Genomic DNA, 19,872 nt, shown 5'->3' on the forward strand with positions numbered 1-19,872 from the left:
AGCTAGAAGGAGATTGTTAAGTGTGAGTGTGTGTTTTGCCCATCCAGGCGGAAGTTATGTGCACAAAAGACGAGAACGATTCGATGTGGCATTAGGATTGAGGGTAATTAACTATGTATGGAGACATAGAGACCTTGAACGTGCATGTATGAGAGGTATACATGTATACGTGGGATGTGTGTGTGTGTGCGCACGCGCATGATCGAGATAAAAGAAAGAAGACATAAGTCCTAAGATCAACGACATGGGAGAGACGGATCGGTATGACAATATGCATGCATGTGAGAATGCAGGGAAGAAGGCCCGACAATTGAGCATGTGTTTTTGTCTTTAAGAGATAGTGGCGTGGGCTGGAGCCTGCATCTATGGCGAGACGAGGGGGTGAGGTGCAACGATTGTGCAAAAGAGATCAACCTATAAATGCATATGTATGGATAGACATATATAGTGTGGGTGATAGGAAGCAAGAGTCCGTGCGAGAAAGAAATGTTGACGGAGAAACTACAGATAGATACAGAGATGGAGATGCTAGCTAGAGAGACATCCGTTAGTTTGGGTGTCGGAGATGACCGTCGGGTGGTTCAAAGGGTGAAGTTATATATGTGTGTGAGAGGGCACTTGACTGCATGCATGTAGAGAGAAACATATGTAGTGTGCGTGATAGGAATCAAGAGTGAGGGCGAGAAAGAAGGTTGATGGAGAAACAGATAAATAGAAAGATAAAGATGCTAGCTAGTGTGCATTAGAGATAGGAGTCGAGTGGATCAGAAGGCTGGGTTATGTGTGTGGGTGTGAGAGAGATAGAGAGAGGGTGCATGTGAGTCACATACAAACAAATATCAGAGAGAAATGAGATCCAGAGAGACGGAGTTTTGTGTCTGCAAGAGAGAAAGATATTTCACAACGAGAGTGATAGCTAGAGAGACATATGAGGGAACACAAGATATCTCTTGGGAGAGAGGGTGTGTTTGAGCGACATACAAGAGAACAATGGAGAAATATGAGACCCTGGGAGACAGAGTTTGTGTTTGTGTGTGAGAAAGACATATTGAAGAGGAAGAGTCGTAGGTTCTCATATCTAAGGAGCGAAAGACATCTCTGTATGAGGGGTGTGCGAGTGGCACACATGGGAATAGTTGAGAGAAATGAGACCCCGGGAGACAAAGTTTTGTGTTTGTGTGAGAGAAAAATATTCCACATGGAGAATCATAGCTAGAGACACATAGCAGGGAGCGAGATATACTTAGAGAGAGATAGAGTGATGAAGGTCGATGGAGAGAGTACCATCAGTGTGTTACGAAGATAAAAGATCATTGTCGACATACAGGTAGCATGAGAGATGCCTGAGAGACGATGAACGCGTATAGGTCCAGAGAGATAGTCCTATATAAGCATGAGTGATAGCTATATGAGACGAATATCTGGATTAAAGGGGATTCAAATATTTAAACTGGAGATCACGACATCGATAATATCATAACGCAAATTGGTGTATCAAACATGCATATTCATTTGAATTTGGGCACACGTGTAATGTTATATAGTTTATCAATATTGGTGATCCATAGATTCTTCAATTACAAACAATGCATGGTTTATATGCAATTAGTGTCTAAACGGGATTACACTATATGTTGCGTGTGTGAAACACATTATACATGTTTGAGAAGTTAAAAAAAACCCGCATGAAACACACATTAATTGGAGACAGTTAGCGAGGAATGCATACATTGGATTTCAACATAAAGTGGTTTCAAATATTTGAAAATCCAAATTGATGGATACAACCTTATGAATCTGAGATCATGCCATTTGTAAACCATATTTATGTATAAATGGTGTTGTGCTTTTGAAAGTATATATGTAAAAAAATGATGTATATAGAATGTAATTCCAATTGAAAATGGATCCCGCCCAAAAAAAATAGTAGAATACAAACGGGATTTGAATTGAGTTGGCACGGTAAACGTGCACTGTGCAAAATTTGAACGAAGCGGGGAAAGTCGCAGTAACCGCCCGAAACCAAAATCTGCGAGAGGGAAATCACTACTGCCTATCCCGGCCGCGCAAAGCCTATCTGCTAGATTTCTATAGGTTTATATAGGGGTAGGTTTGTAATTTCACCCAAACGTGACGTAACCGCCTCTCACCCAGATTCATACACGGTGGGCGCCAAAACATAGTGTGCCCTTGGCCGAAATCGAATCCCTCCCCGATTCATATTCATACACGGTGGGCGCCAAAAACAAACTCTCGTCGGCAAATATTCGGTGTATGCGAGATTACCGTCCTATCCCCAACCGACTAATGTTGCTGTGATGTAGTAGAAATTTGAAACGGGGGCTAAGTTTGTAAATTTCCTCGCATTTGAGACAAGCGCGCCCTGACTACATGGTCCCCCCTTCCTCTCTACCTCCCTTTTCCCCATTCGTACTCCGTGGGCGCCAAAACACCCTCTCCACCCCACCCTCCTCCGTCCGTCGCCATCCGCCACCCCATCCACCGCCGTCCTCCTCCACCATGCCGGAGCTGATACCCCGACGCCACCATCCATTACAAGAGATCGACCTCTCTCATCCACGCCTTCGGACCGGGATCCTTGCATCCCGTCCTCTCGCTTCATCCCCGCCGTCGTCCACCTTGCCGGCATCGCTCCTACGATCATCTCGTCCATCGCGCCCCGCCGCCACCGTCTACCCTCCTAGATCTGCTTCCATGCCGCCGACAGCCATCGCTACCGCAGCACCATCAAATTCTCACCAGATGCGTACACGACGCCGCACCATAGGCGGTACTCTTTCGTATCTGCTCAACTTATTTATCGCAGCAAGAAAATAGATCGCCACTGCTTTACTCTGATTTCTTGTCTTGGTTGCGAAGTTGCCTTTGTCCGGTTTGCACCTTCAGATCCACCATGGCACGCTCAACACTATACTCCCAATTCTTATGGTTTTCCCCTTTTACATTCCACACTAGTTAAATTTCAATAGACTAAATTTCAAAATTGGGTCAGTCGATTTTTCAGAGCTCGCCGGAGTTCGCCGGTGCGATCCAAGGGGCTCGGGTTGTTGTGGGGCCTTGCTGAACGAAGAAAACTCGACGCGGGTGGGGGGTGGGGGTGGCGGAGGAACACAGGTGGTGGGGGCTGGTGGTCCGGCCGGTGGCCCGTGCGGTGTTCTGTATGGGAAGAATCACAGACGAGGAAGAAGAAGGGTTAGGAGACATAGGATCTTCATCCAACCGCCTAAAATGGTCGAGAGACAGCTGGGAGTTGCATTCTTAATGCGCTCTGGTTCATCATGTGTGGGCACTGCGCAACCAACATTTTATTATCCAAAATCTGCTTGCTCTTCTTTACCATGTTCGATAGTGCTGGCATGTACGCGATCGATAGGCTTTCAGTTACTAGCGGCAATACAACACCGTATTTTCAAGCCAGTTCTACTTTCCCGATTTATATATCATGGTTATGGTGTTCCCCTGTTATGTACACTAGGATCTATCTAGTTTATGTGTGCTCTTGTTATCATGGTTTGGCAATAAACTATCTATACAGTATATTATGAACCTATCATCTGCCAGCTATCCTTACTTCTGGAGCCTATTTTTTTGTGTACTTGTGCCAGATTATATAAATGCACGCACGATATTACAGCACACATGAGCTCTCTAATCAGAATCCAGTGATAGCACATAAGTGTTTACAGGGGCGCCCCTACATTAGAATATCATCTGCATTACAAATATAATCTCACAACTATTTATGTTTTCATGGTTCTCAGATATTATACGCAATTACAGTGAATATCAGAATCCGCGCATCAGAAGAATATTGTGGAACACTGCAATGACTTACAAAATTGGCACCAAGGCATTGAGTGCCATTTTGGAAGCAATGAAACTCGTACGCTCCCCACCTATTGATTCTTGTTCAGAATATCATTCTAATGACTATTCTAACCTCGAGGAGTCAAAGGCAAATGGCCAGTCCTATTCACCCATCAAGGTGCCTGTTCTAATTTGGCAAGTTTTTATTGATTGCGCGTATCTTGCATATGTTGTCTTGCATGTCTTCTACTTTGTTGCACCACCATCTGCTTAGTTTACTCATCATATAATTCGAGATGCGATGCCCATCCATTATCAATACATATTTCATCTGTCGTCATACCATGTTTTTCCACTCAAATGCTATTCTTGTGCATCATACATCAAAAAGGAAGAGGGTGCTTGCCGAACCTGAAGGAGCACCAGCAAAGTCCTTGAAAAACGTGGTGGTGCCGGAGAAATCACACAGCGCCCCACTTATATTGGCTGTACAACCAGTGACACAAAACATAGGACCGACTCCAGCAAACTGTACCCATACTTCACTGGCCACACCACTAGCCCCACCACACAGGACCTGCACTCCAGCAAAAGGTATACCGATTTCATTTGCCATAGCACCAGCCGTACCATAGAAAAATCCCACTCCAGCAAAAAGTACAGTAAGTCCACCGGCCGAAGACCTATTCCAACTGTAGAGACGGCCAATTCCTGCAGATTGGAACCCCATTCCATTTATTCCCAGTTTAAAAGACAATGCTTTCAATCTTGTTAGGGACTACGTGCATATATTCCCATCATGGGAAGATTATAGTGAAGACAAACACCATTTTCACATCTTCATGTCCAACTTACGTGTAAGTGCTATTATTCATGGTTATTATTTTCCTGTTTTCTGCTGATCAAACACATCAATGATTTACATTACATTGTTGTAACTAGGTGAGGGTCAATCTGGATAGTCATGATGAGCAAAGCTTGCTTGTGCTTTTCAAGGAAGCATTGCAGCAGTATCGGTGTTACCTGAGGAAATCACACTTTGATGGCAAGTCTATAAACGAATTTTCGGTGAAGTCTCCTGTGCTAAATTTAGAAGACATTGAATGGAAAAACCTTGTTATGCACTGGTCTCGTTCCCAGGATGAGGTACTATCTATGAAATCACATGACAATTTGAACTTCTACTTTTCCGCATGTGCCTTACAGATCTTTTTTGCAGGAAATCGGCTCGAAGAAGAATTCCGGTTTGAAAAGAATGACAGGATATCGCAAATATGTTGCCCGCTGCTTTGCTCTTGTTAGTACCTGTTGTCCTGTATCACTGTACTTGCATACATACCTGGTTCATTATGTGACAGCAGTATGCATGATAGCTTTCTTATCAATTGTTCGCTCCAAATCATCTGATTTGTATGAATGGTTACATTAGTGTAGAATATATCCAATGCCAATGAATTTTTTTATCTCTGCATTGTTCTTGTAAGTACATGCTGTCCTTTATCAGTGTACTTATATTGACAGGTAGTTGTTCATGTACCATCACTCTGCAGCTTATTTTCCTTTGACCTCCATTTTGTACACATCCGATCTATATTTACTCTTACCATAAGGTTGGTACTGATGAAGTTTAGCTGTGCATTGCTCTTGGCTGCGCCTTTTGCCTGTATCGCTGCACATACATTTATAGCTACTTGGTTATGTAGCATCACTCTTCATATTATCTTAAATATTCTCCATTTTTCGTATATTATCACATCTATATTTACTCTTAACAAAATGTAGAATAAAGGCTGTGCTAAACTTCTTGAATTGCCCCCCCCCATCACCATGGACAATGGCTTTATAGAGCATGTCTTCACCAGTAATGTAAGTTTGTCCTTCTCAAGCCTTCAAAGTTTGTTGTGTATATTTGGTTAGGCATGACTGCAACAGTTGTTTATTTTTGGTGTTTGCATCAAATTTCATGTTTAAAGTTTATTATGTAGTTCATAAACAAAAGTTTGTCCTTCTCAATTTAAGTTTTCAGTTGTACAACCAAGTTCCTTCTTCATACCATGTAAATTAAACTATACAGAGCAAGTGGTCTTCTTTTGCACTGCATGTATGGTTAGTGTGGTGAACCTACCCACTATAGCACAATGTCATATTCTGCAATGTCTTAACTATGAACAATGTCATATCATTCTACTGTTATTTAAACCGCCTCTTTATTTGCCAATCTGAAATGGGATAAATTGACAGCACACTAACCATTGATACTTATGAGTTCTTGATCTATAATCCAGTGGTGTCGTGAAGCTGCCAACTCCTTCACAATGTCAATTCCTGTCATGTCTTGACCTGAACAATACCATATTGTGTTAATGCAATTTTAAACTATGTCACTTTATTCGTCAGTAAGAAATGTGATGAATTGTCAGCACTGATACTTTTATGTGCAAAACCTGTCATCTGTCTGCTTGTTTATTATTTCAGAGTGAGGAAGATATAAGTGTTGAACAAGCGCAGTCTCATCATCTTGCTCAGCTGCTTGCGCTGCAGCTCCCCAGCAGGGCTATCCTTTCTTGAACTCTATTGAAGTGATGTCGGTTTTGTATATTATTTTGTCGGCGTGTTTATTTGCACTGGTGGCGATCTTTGATGCCCAGTGTATGTAATCTGCTGTCTGCTTGTGCTTTATTATCATAGTGGCGAACTTTGATGCCCAGTGGATGTAATATGCCATAATTTCTTTATTGTATAGTCTAGATTTTTTATTCACGATGCTGCAGTTATTTTACTGTATATATATGTTGTCTACGCAGTAAACCGGCCAAACCGTAAAATTACGGTACATAATCGGGCCGTCATGCAATCACGATGTATGATCCACATCATGTGCCCCATCAAACTGGCCCACTAGTAGATTCGGGCCTTTAATAGGCCGAGTAACCCCCGACCCACTTTTCGCAAGAAAACTCAATGGGCTTTTAGGAGGCTGAGAAGTAGGCTGGGCCTGAAACGTGCCGAATAGCTCATGGGACGGCGGCAACCCGAAATGGACCCCGGCCCATGATTGTGCGAATCAATTCACGGGCTTTTAACAGGCCAAAGTTGCCTTGGTCCTTGTTGGGCCCAATCAGATATCGGCTGCGAGCAGGCCGGATGCAAACCGGGCCGTAGTTAGGCCCAACTATATGACGGGCTTTTAACAGGCCGAAAGTAATATAGGGCCGGAATGTTAAATGGGCCCTTAACAGGCCGAAACTAATATCAGGCCGAATTACTAAATGGGCCTTTAGCAAGTGGGCCCAAAAGCATAGAGTCCAGTCAATGGGCCGAATCTGATATGGGCCATAATTGAGCCCAAAACCTCTTAAAGGGCCTGACCTGATCTGGGTCGTGATTTGGCCCAGAAAGTGGGAGGCTTTTAACGGGCCGGATCTTATATGGGCCATTACTAGGCCCGGAACGTGGCAGGCCCATTAATGGACCGGATCAATTATGGGCTAGCATTTGGCCCAAAACATGCCAGCCAGTTAATGGGCCGGCCTACTAGGGTCCTCAAAATCTTGTGGGCCTACAGCTGGGCCAGCCCATTAATGTCGGTGAAATCTCATGGGCCTTTAGCTGGGCCGGCCCATTATGATCCGCAAGAATTTTGTGGGCCTTTACCTGGGCCGGCCCATTATGGCACACAAAAATCTTGTGGGCCTTTACCTGGGCCGGCCTATTATGGCCTGCGAAATCTTGTGGGCCTTTAGCTAGGCCAGCCCATTATAGTCTGCAAAATCTCGTGGGCCTTTAACTGGGCCGGCCAATTATGGGCCGCCAAATCTTGTGGGCCTTTAGTTGGGCCGGCCCATTTAAACTTGATTGACCATGCCACATGTCGACGTATCATAGGCGCCTTCTGTGCAATGAGTGGATGACATCTGTCCCAACGATGAGCCGACACATGTTTCCTCCAGCCAATGATGATTTTACACGTGGAAAATCGCCATTGGTCAGGGCTGTTAACGGGTTATCGGATCCAAAACCCGATCCGATAGCTTAACGACGTTCCGTTACGGTGGATGCCACGTGTCAGTCACCCTTGACGAAAGCACTTCTGTGACGCGCGATTTATCGTCATGGAAGTGGACACTTTCGTGATGATAATTTTGGTAATGTCATCGAACACTTCTACAGCAGCACAGGTATGACTATCTTGATTCTATCATAAATTTGTCATGGATGTACATGCATGACAAAAAACGCGACCTACTGTGACAAACACGTATCATCACGGAAGTGTATTTTTTTGTAGTGAATAATCAAGGTTATGTCAATATGCATAATGCGGGGGGTGCAGCCACTTCACTATCGGGGAAACCCATGTGGCACTTCAACGGAGAAGACGATGACCATTGCGGTCGTAAAGGTCCGGACTCCTCCACCGCTCTAGCGAAACTACTGCCCGATTTGTATAAAGGAGAAGAGGAGGAGTTTCTCCACATTAAGCCGCGGGATGGATTTTCCATGTACAACCCCCCAAGTTGGGTGAGCTGCTATCTTTTTCTCAACTTCATTCATTCCTCCATTCTTTATCACAAATATTTACCTCGCTAATTCATAGCAGGAACTACGAAAAGCTGTGAGGGAGGTGCACAGACCGTCTCCACAGCCAGAGGACCCTGACCGGGCCCTTGACCCCGGACTCGAAGAAGATCCAGACATATTTGTGGAGCTCGTCGACAAGACATTTTACCAGTTAAGTTGTGACGGTGCCTTAGTGGCCATCATAGCTGATTATCCCGGCTTACTCCCTGCATCACGTGTAAGTAAAACCGGAGTCCTAACCTCCAAGATGTATCCCTTCTTTGCGCCTTACCCACCACACATGTATTATGTTTTATAGGGAAGGCCGTCAGGGCGCCGTGCTGAACCCGCGGTGACTCGTCAACAGGGGGCACCGAAGCCGGGTAGGCTTAAAAGGAAGATGGTCAAGACTGAGACGTCATCGCAGAGGTATGATTAAAAACCTGCTCCGTGATTATCGTCTTCAAAATATAATAATGTTCGTGGTCCCTGGCAGAAAAACGCTCGCAGGACAGTGTCTGGAGAGCCTGCCGGCCACGCCTCCACGAGCCGGATTCCAGAGCCGGACTCAGGGGCGGAGGCTAACGCGGGGACAACGCTGGACGGTCCTCCTACAGAGGATGCAGATAGAATGTCCGCTATGAATTCCAAAGTGGAGAGCTCCATGAATCACAGGCGTTGATGGGCCGTACTCCGTGACCCTAATTTCTCCGAAGAGGCGTTCAATGCCTTCAACTCAGGAGACGCGTACATTCGAGCTGCTCAAGATGGCCTTGCTAGAGTCACGGACCAGTATGTAAAGGATATACGGGTAAGAAAATCTGGTAATTATGTATATCAGTAGCCCCTGGGACTTAAAACAGTTGGCACAACTAATTTAAGGATCATTGTATGCATAGGTTCTTACGGAGAAGAATACCCAGTTGTCTCAAGAGCTGGAGGAGTGCAAAGCCCAGCTATGGGCCATAGTTGGTGGAATGGAGGAGTCCAAGAAGGCCTCATCTGGTAATACTTGTCTTGATCGAAAAGAATGTCATGACATGTACCAGTTAGTATTTGGCATGCATGCAAATCTAACAATAGATTCTGTAGATAACCTCGGAGGTAAACCGGAGATCGTACCAGGGGATGAGCAACATGCTCAATGACAGCTAGAGGCTGGCGAGTGCATGCTTACACGGGTTATTCGAGAGAAAAATGATCTCCAGGATGCCCATACCCGGCTGTGCGTTGAACTGGGAGATGTTCGGGCCCAACTTGCAGACTCCGTGAAGGAGAGCAAGAGACTTTGATGCGGCATTTTTAGTATGTGCTCAATTGAACTTTTATACAGTGCGGCGAAGAAACGGGCTAATTGTCGGTGTCAAAACCGGCGGATCTCGGGTAGGGGGTCCCGAACTATGCGTCTAAGGCTAATGGTAACAGGAGGCGGGGGACACGATGTTTACCCAGGTTCGGGCCCTCTCGATGGAGGTAATACCCTACTTCCTGCTTGATTGATCTTGATGATATGAGTATTACAAGAGTTGATCTACCACGAGATCGTAGAGGCTAAACCCTAGAAGCTAGCCTATGATTATGATTATTGTTGTCCTATGGACTAAACCCTCCGGTTTATATAGACACGGAGGGGGCTAGGGTTACACAGAGTCGGTTACAGAGAAGGAGATCTACATATCCGAATTGCCAAGCTTTCCTTCCACGCAAAGGAGAGTCCCATCCGGACACGAGACGAAGTCTTTGATCTTGTATCTTCATAGTCCAACAGTCCAGCCAAAGTATATAGTCCGGCTGTCCGAGGAGCCCTTAATCCTGGACTCCCTCAGTAGCCCCTGAACCAGGCTTCAATGACAATGAGTCCCGCGCGCAGATTGTCTTCGGCATTGTAAGACGGGTTCCTTCTCCGAATACTCCATAGAAGATTTTGAACACAAGAATCGTGTCCGGCTCTGCAAAAAAATTCCACATACCACCGTAGAGAGCACAATATTCCACAAATCTAATCTGCTAACAACTTTTTGTAGAATGACATCACGCCACGGCCCGGTCATTATTCGAACCGTTTTTCACAACCAGCCACTACACGTGTTGCGAGGCGGTTTTATTGGCACGTCTTGTCGATGCAGAGATCGTGTTCCCCTTATCACGGGATTCTCATCAATACATGTGTGGGTAACCCAACCGCGCTTGTTTAATATGACTCCTTGGTTTTAGGCAAGTCCCAAACGGCCATGCGGGGGACGCTTGATATTCGTCTTCTTTATAAGGGGGCCAAGGCATGTACTTTCCTTCCCACGCTTGATCCTTCCCCTCCCGCACCTCGAGTTCCAACACCCAAGGCTCAAGCTAAGCACTTCGGATCTTCAACCATGTCCGGATCCAACCTTCAACACCGGTGGATGGCCTCCTCTTTCATAGAGCAGGACATCAAGAAGCTTAGGGAGGCCAGGTATCTCACCGCTGAGATCCCGCACAGGCTTCCTGCTCAAGGGCAGGTCATCCCCACTCCCGAACCCAACGAGAGTGTCATATTTATTTCCCACTTCCTCCGAGGGCTGGGTTTTAGTCTTGATCCCTTCGTGCGAGGGCTCATGTTCTATTACGGGCTAGATTTCCATGATCTAGCTCCGGATTCCATCCTTCACATCTCGTCGTTTATCATCGTGTGTGAAGCCTTCCTCTGCATCACCCCCCACTTCGTCCTATCGCTCAAGACCTTCAATGTGAGGCTGAGGGTGATTGACAGGCGTCACGCGGAGTGCGGAGGCGCTATAGTAAGCAAAGGCACCAACGCCATGGCCAAAGGGTTCCTTTACAGAAACTTCTGACTTATGGCAACGGGAGTGGTTTTACATCACAGCTCCCCGAGGCACAAAGCGGGCGGCCGCTCCAGCGTTCCGCTCAGGCCCTCCGCCGCAACTAGCGTCATGGGTCAACAAGGGGCTGGACTGGGGGGCAATTAACAACGTGATGACACTACAAAGCCGCATCCGAGACCTCCTTAAGAAGGACGTCAGTCTTGTCAAGATAATGCAAGTAATGCTGGTTCATCGGGTCCTGCCATGCCAATGCCGACCTCTCCGTATGTGGGAGTTCAACCCGGGAGGACCGCGAACCATTCAACAATTCTTCGGCATGACGCTCAAGGAGATGTATGGGTCGTTCTTCGGATCATGAATAAAGTGTCCGGAAACCACCGAGGACGTGGGTCTCAACTGCAACCGTATGGATACCCAAGTAAGTAATTCCGCTACCGAACACGCTGTCCTTTATGTTTGTTATAACATCATTCTGAAAAATTGCTCTCTACCAGGACTGGGTAAGGAAGGCGGAGAGGATTAGGTGTTCAACCCCCCTTCCCGAAGGCTCGCTAGATCCTTTATTGATCAGGATGCTTGAGCGCGCACCGTATCAGGTGCCATCAGGAGAAGATGAGGTGAGGAATAGAGAAGCCACCTGTGGGCCTCATACTTTACACATCCAAATCGGGGGAGTAAGTGCCTCCGCGAAGGAGGATAATCGGGGAGGTGAATCTAAAATCCCCTCTCCTCTTGGTAGGAAAAGGGCCGCCTCTAAAGACTTGGAAACGGAGGTTTCCAAACAAGGGAAGAAACCCTCGCCAGGGGCCCTGCCCTAGAAGGCGTCCTTTCCGCATAGCGCCCGCAAGGGGGCCAACCCTCAACCGAGCTGTAAGTGAAAAAAGGTACTTTGGTAAATATATCCTGTTTTGTCTCTGAGAATAATAACCGAGGCATATTTGTCGCAGTCCGGATCATAGCCCTTCTCCACAGAGTTCGTCTTTGTAGGATCTTCTTCCAGAGATGATGGAGAGTGAAACGCCTCCTCCTGCCTTCCCGCCACATGGGGCGGACGACCCCGAGGTGTCATCACGGAGGATTTCTCCTGATCCGCCAAGGCCAGAAGTCAACACTTCGGCTGCCCGAAGTCCGGAGTATTCCGCTCCCAAAGAGAGCAACAGAAAGAGTGCGGGATTGTCCGACACACGACCGGACTGATGGGTCTTTTGAAGAGAGTGGTTGTCTCAGAGACGCATTGTACCTTAATGGATACGGTGGTTGAGAGGATTTCATCCGCCAAAAGCGGCTTGAATGAAGCTTTTACGAGTCTACTGAGAGGCTTTGAGGTACGCAAAAAATAATATATGTATTTTGACGGTACCGCACATGCTAGGTGTGCTCTGTATAGATAGTAGCCCCTGAGACTCTGGTTGCCATCCAGAGCTGGCAAATAGAGGATCGTAATTCCTGTTAATAATCGCGCTGCTTTTATGTGCAGGCGGCTGAGGGTCCGGCGGCTGACCGGACTGCTGATTTCACTGAACTGAAGCGGCAGCTTGACGTGGCAGATGCCGACATCGCCCTTGTTAACAAGCGGCTTGACGAGGCCCAGGGTATGTATGTTCAACTTGTCAGCAAATGTTAAGAGGAGCATGATGCTAGTATCTATAATATGCTGTGACTGCAGATGGAGCTGCTGCCGTAAAGACCCATCGGGCGGAGCTGCTGCCGTAGAGACCCTTCGGGCGGAGCTTGCCCGGGCCAAGGAACAAGCCCGAATAAGTGATGCGGCCGCCCTGAAGGCGGTCGAAGTGTTAAGAGCTGAATAGGCTGCTCATCGCCAGAGCAAAGAAAGGATAGCCAAGATGGTTGTTGAGCTGAAAGATGTCGCCGACCGCTATGAACGAATTTCTTCGTCGTCCGCTTCCCACTCGAGCCAGACATAGTTCGGCCGAGAGTCTCCTGACAAGGAGAGAGACCTTAATGAATTTAGCACATCACCCAAGGGCGAGTGCTAAAAGATATCCACGGAGGTGAACTCCATGACCGGTGCCCAGTCAGATTCAATAGGCACAGGCGTATGCGATTCGAATCCTGTAATCGGAGACGAGTCCGGGGGTCCGACGATACCGACCTCATAGGAGGTGGGGTCAGTGTTCGGATCCAAGGCCGATGAGTGTGAGGCCTCCGTGGCGGGGTCCATCCACCCGTCCTCAGATGGCACAATTTTCTCCGGCTTGATTCTCGGGGCCTCCGCGGGAGCGATCTCCCGAACACTGTCCGATGGCAGATCTAGGTCATGCTCGTCGTGACTGTTCGGCGCACCTGACACGGGCTGGAATCCGTCGAAGATCAAGTCTCCGCGGATATCGGTGTAATAGTTCAAGCTTCCAAACCTGACCATATGGCCAGGGCGTAGCTATTGATCTTCTCTAGATGGCCCAGCGAGTTGGCCCATAGTACGAAGCCGCCGAATACGAAGATCTGTCTGGGGAGGAAAACCTTCCCCTGGACCGCGTCATTGAAGATGATTGAAGGAGCTATCATGCCTTATCGAGACGGCACAGTGGAACTCTCAATGAAAGCACCAATGTCGGTGTCAAAACCGGCGGATCTCGTGTCACATCTCTGGTCCTGTTATGCACTAGGCTAGACCTCATGTGAGCATCATGTTTTAATTCAAATGAAATTTGAATTGAGGAATTTTCAAAGCCTCAGAAACCTTCTAAAAATGATCAACATTAAAATCTCCTCAAAGAAGTCCAAGAAAATGTTCCTCTTAGTCTCTGAAAATATTGCAAAGAGGTAAAACTCAAAACAATATTTTTGGTATCTCAGAGTTAATTATTTTGGGCCTTTGAGTTAATTCAATAACTATTTGCATTGGATATATATATTATATATAATTAATATATGTCCAATAATTCTGGAACATTTTATGTGGTTTGGTATATTTTAGTTCTAGCCACATAACTATTTTCAGGATTTTATAAAATGGTTTAGTATTTTACTAAACCAAAACAAAACAGAACAAAATAGAAAACAATAAATAAAAGCAGAGAGAGAGAACTTACCTCAGCTTACCTGGCAGCCCACCCGCAGCCCAACACTGTGCAGCCCAGCAGCGGCCCAGCCCACCGCTACCCCCTCCCTGTCGCCTTCCTCCTCGCGCCAGTAGGCAGAGGAGGGACACGGCGCGCGCGCCCGAGCTCGCCACGCCACCACCCTGCTCGTCTGCATCGCCTGGCCACCGCGACGCCGCGCGTCATCTCCTCGGCGCCGCCCCGACCCCCTGGACCCCCTCGCTCTCTCCCTCTCCCTTGTTTCTCTCCTCTGCTTCCTCTCTCTCACTCGCCCGAGCGCAGCCGCAGCCGCGCCACCGTAACGCCGCGGCCACCGTCTCCCCCTCGACCCCTCGCTGTGCTTGCGAGCTCCGTCTCGACGTCCCCGACCTCCTCGACAAGCCACGACGCCACGGACGCGCTGCAACGCCGCCATCACCACCGTCTTCATCGCCATGGCCGGAGATCGCTGCCGCTCGATTCGCAGCAACGAGGACGCCCCCGAGCTCACCAACCCCTTCGTTTGATCCGCTGTGAGCTGCTGCGTCGATCCCCTCCCTCCCCTGGCACTTTTTCTCCTGCTAGCGCCGATATCCACCGGAGCCGAGAGCTCTTCGCCGCCGGCCATGTCGCCGCCGTAGCCACCGGATCCTAGAGCTGCAACCGAGTACGCGGCCGTGCTCAGTGCAACCCCAGGAGGTCGTAACACCCCCCTTTGCCTCCTGCCGTGCTCCCTAACACCGACTCCGAGCTCGCCCGAGCTCCGGCCGCCGCCGAGGTCGACGCCGTGCTCAACTCCGGCCACCTCGCGGCCTCCCGTCCGTTCCTTTGGATGCGGAAGAGCAAGAGCTTCTCCCTAGTGCCCTCAGCGCGCCAAACCACCGCTTGTAGCGCCAAACCCGCCACCACCCGAACTCCGGCCGCCGCCGTCGTCATGATTGCCGTCGCCTCCGACCACCCTAGCTTCTCCCGTTGGCCCTGTTAGATGCCCGCGAGCCTGGGCATCCCGTAGAGCCCCTCCGCTGCTCTTTTGGTCATCGGAGGGCGAATCCCGACACTCTCCGCCGTCCCTGGCCTCGCCGGCGACGAGCCTCGGGTCAACTCCGGCGAGTTTGACCCGGGTTTGACCCCCTCTCTCTCACTGATATGCGGGCCCCGCCCGGCTAATTAAGTTAGGTTAGTATTAACTAAGCTAGGTTAGTTTAGTTAGACACTGACACTCGGGACCCACCGGTCAGAGTTTGACCGGACTGTGCCACGTTGACCTGCTGACGTCATCATGACGTCAGGATGACGCAGTAATGTTTTCTGGATTTGTTTTTATTCAGGAAATTCCAGAAAATTGTAAAAACTTCTAAAAATCATAGAAATTCAACCGTAACTCCAAATTAAATAAATTATATATGAAAAATTATCAGAAAAATTCAAGGAATCCATCTGTACCATTTTCATGCATGTTAGAACAACTTATAGCTGCTGTTTAGCACAAATCAATTAAATGGCATTTGAATGATCACATATGGAGTTTAAATTTGAATCTTGTATTCAAACCAACTTCATTTAATCTGTTGCTAGTTGCATTAGCTCAAAACACATTCATTTTGCCATGTCATTATCATGCATCATATTGTGCATTGCATTGATCGTGTTTCTTCTGTGTTTGCCGGTGTTGTTCTCCCTCGGTAGACGTTGTACCGACGATGTGATCGTTGACACTGATGAAGACTCAATGTTATCTTCAGAAGTGCCAGGCAAGCAAAACCCCCTTGTTCATTCCGATAAAATCCCACTCTCTCGCTCCTGCTCTCTTTTATTGCATTAGGACAACACCGATTCATCTGTTACTTGCTGCGGTAGCTGAACCCCTTTATCCTTTGCATGACCTGTCATTCCACAGTAAATAGATGAAACCCACTAGCATGGGTAGGAGTTGTTTGAGCCCTGTTGTGCCTACTCATTCTTGCTTGTTTGTCATGCCTGCTACTGCTTAGAGTTGAGTCAGGTCTGATTCATCGGGGATGAATCAGAGGCGTGTGAACATGTCCTACTGTGTGTGAGCTAAGTGTGTGAACACGTTTTGCTAAAGGTAGCGGTGAGAGGCCATGTAGGAGTACATGGTGGGTTGTCTCATTGCAGCCGTCCTCAGGAACTGAGTTCTGTGTTTGTGATCCATGATTCAGCTACTACCACGCATTGGGCCCGAAACCAATGGACCCTCTCGGCTTCTTGATCACCCTTGTCCTCTGTCCAGGAGTTGCAAGTAGTTTCTGGTGTTTGTAGTATGCTGGAGGCCGTGGGCAGCGCTGACCGTAGGGGTGGGCTGTGATGCGGTAGGCACGTGGCACGGTGTACCGGGCGCCCGTTTGGTGTCTCGGGAACCCTGTTCACATCGTTTGGGGCTGTGAGCGAAACTCCGGCCGGATCTCCTCATGGATGGAACCCGAATAGGCGATAATCCTGGACTAGAGACTCGAGTGTTTAGGCAGGCCGTGGCCGACACCCACGTTGGGCTTCCGCTTGAAGGTTGCCGAGTACATGTCGTGTAAACGACGGTAAGTGGTGAGAGCGTGTATGAAGAAGTACACCCCTGCAGGGTTAACCTAATCTATTCGAATAGCCGTGTCCGCGGAAAAGGACTTCTGGATTGCTTATATCAGTTCATAGACAAGTGAAAGTGGATACTCTAAAATACGCAAGATAAGCGTGAGTGCTATGGATGGCGTTCTCGTAGGGAGACGGGAGTGAATCCATAGTGGTGTATTGATATGGTGAATATGTGGACTCGTGTGCGCCACCTCAAAAGAGTTACTTGCAGTCGTAGTTCAGGATAGCCACCGAGTCAAAGCTGGCTTGCTGCAGTTAAACCCCACCATCCCTTTGTTGATAATGATGCATATGTAGTTAGTTCTGATGTAAGTCTTGCTGGGTACATTTGTACTCACGTTGCTTAATTCATGTTTTTTGCAGAGAGACCTCAGTCTCGCTAGTAGTTCCGTATGGTCTTCGACGTTTAGCTTGTTACCTCAGCTACGATCTTGTGCCCTCGGCAGGATTTGGTAGATAGTCAGGCTTCTCAACCTTTTTCATTTATAGATGTCTATACTCAGACATGATAGCTTCCGCTTGTGCTTTGACTTGTATGCTCTGATTGTTGGGTCATGAGACCCATGTTTGTAATATCTCGCTCCTCGGAGCCTATTGAATAAAATACTTGAGTTGTAGAGTCATGTTGTGATGCCATGTTGTATTTGCACATATCGAGCATATTGTGTGTATGTTATTGAAATGCTTGGTATGTGTGGGATCTGACAACCTAGTTGGTTATTCTTAGTAGCCTCTCTTACCGGGAAATGTCTCCTAGTGTTTCCACCGAGCCATGGTAGCTTGCTACTGCTCCGGAACACTTAGGCTGGCCGGCATGTGTCCTTCTTCGTTCCTGTGTCTGTCCCTTCGGGGAAATGTCACGCGATGAATACCGGAGTCCTGCTAGCCCAGTGCTACAGCCTGGATTCACTCGCTGATGACCGACACGTTCGATGCTGGGTCATGGATGCCTGTCCCTGTAAGTCTATGCCACTTTGGGTTTACGACTAGCCATGTCAGCCCGGGCTCCTTATCATATGGATGCTAGCGATACTATCATATACGTGTGCCAAAAGACGCAAACGGTCCCGGGCAAAGGTAAGACGACACCCGTGGGAATACCGTGCGTGAGTCCGCAAAGTGATATGAGGTGTTACATGGTAGATCGATGTGGCATTGAGTCGGGGTCCTGACAGCGTTGGTATCAGAGCTTGACTGCCTGTAGGATTACCAAGCCAAACTGGTCGATGTTGAGTCTAGAAATTCTTTAGTTATATGTAGGGGAATTGATTGTGGGATGGAACGTAAGGCTCTTTTTACTCCTTATACCTCATGGCCTTCTGATCTGAGTCATCATCTTCTCTTCTACGGGGATTAAGAACTAGGCTATCTCTTCTTTCTATTAGGATCACGTGTTACTAATCCATAGACTTATAGAAAATTTGGACTTAAGCCTCGTTTCAGTTCCTACTACTTCTGTATGTTAACTGATGATCTCGAAACCTTGATGTTGTGCTTCTGAGTGGTTATGCCACCATTTTTGTGATTGTCTCAAATCTTTTTGAGCATTTACAGCCGTTATGCTGTCCGAGTCATCCCAGGTTTCTAAATAGTCTGATGCATTTGCAAATCCTTTCCCTCTGGTTCGATGCTACTTTATGCCAGCTCAATCACACTAATTGTTGAGTTGAGGTATTCTACTGCCTCGACCTTTATGTTGGAATAATTATTATGACCCTAGGTGTCTCAGGGGATCATCTAGTGGTCTAGCCATGATTTGTGTCCTAGTGTGATGATTCTGGCCATCATTCTCGTAAGCATCCCGTGATGCCACTTAGTAATAGGTATTCTGTTCCTGGGTTCTTGAACCCGAGATTCACTCTACCTACTTCATATTGATAGTAATTGCTAGTGCCTTTAGGATATTAGTAACCTTTGCGATAGTCCTTGAAGTCCGTGGTATCTTCTTCTTCCAAATACCATGAACTACTTATGGCAGAAGTTCCTCGTTGAACTGAAATATCACAACAGGATTATTCTTGATGAGTTCTCCATTATATATTGTGGCTCTGCCAGTTCTACCTTTCTGCATGGGTTATCCGGAAGAAACATGTTGAACTTGGTTCAACATGCTAAACCATGCATCCACAACTCAGAAAATTATATGTTCTTTGAGTTGTCCCTCTTAGTTGTCTTCTGACCCTCGTCTATCATTTGATAGTCAAGAGTATGCGTGCGTTCATTCATCGATGCCTATTACTCTTGTGGCCTGTCAAGCCATTCTATTCCAGAATGACTAGGAGAAACAAACTCCAGTACCTCTTCCATATCCAGGATTGGGTCAAAGAAGTTGTGCTCCGCAGAACAAATTGCTAATCCAGCTTTTGCTCTGTTCTACCTTGGAGTATTACCATCTTTTATATCGGGATTGTTATGGGAATTGCACACCATCCTATGAACTCTTGGTACAGTGATACTTCTCGCCATCATTACTCATTCCTCGGTTCCGTGTGGTTATAACCGGAATGTCGACAAGTGAATCGTGATGTGTGAAATCAATACTCCTAGCAACCTTGTTGCTTGGTAGTTAAAGGACAATAATTTCATTCTTAGCATGTTGGTTAGTGAATCATCATTCTAAGATTGATCGTGCTACCTAGTCCATTCTCCTGGTTCACTCCTCGATCGATGAGTTAGGATTATTTCAAATCCTTGCCCTACTGATCATATCGTCTTGCCCTGGAAAGCAAGATTGTTCTCAAGCTTAGTAACATACCGGTGGTTCGTGATTTTCCGAAGATCTTCTCGGAAGTATTACCAGGTTGTCACCTGACCGCTGTGTTGAGCTTGTGATCAAGTTGGGTTCTTGTGAACCACCCTCTCTCCAAGATCGGTGTTAGATATCCCTGAGCTAGTTGGTTAAGCTAGACAACAACTTGGAGAGTTGGAAGATAAAAGCTTGCCTGACTTAGTTCGTTCCAAAGGGATATTCTTGTGTAGTGTGTGTTGAAGAAAGATGATATCTTCATCGATTGGTCCCT

This window comes from Triticum dicoccoides, chromosome 7B, assembly GCF_002162155.2.
Source record: "Triticum dicoccoides isolate Atlit2015 ecotype Zavitan chromosome 7B, WEW_v2.0, whole genome shotgun sequence".
Taxonomy (NCBI): domain Eukaryota; kingdom Viridiplantae; phylum Streptophyta; class Magnoliopsida; order Poales; family Poaceae; genus Triticum; species Triticum dicoccoides.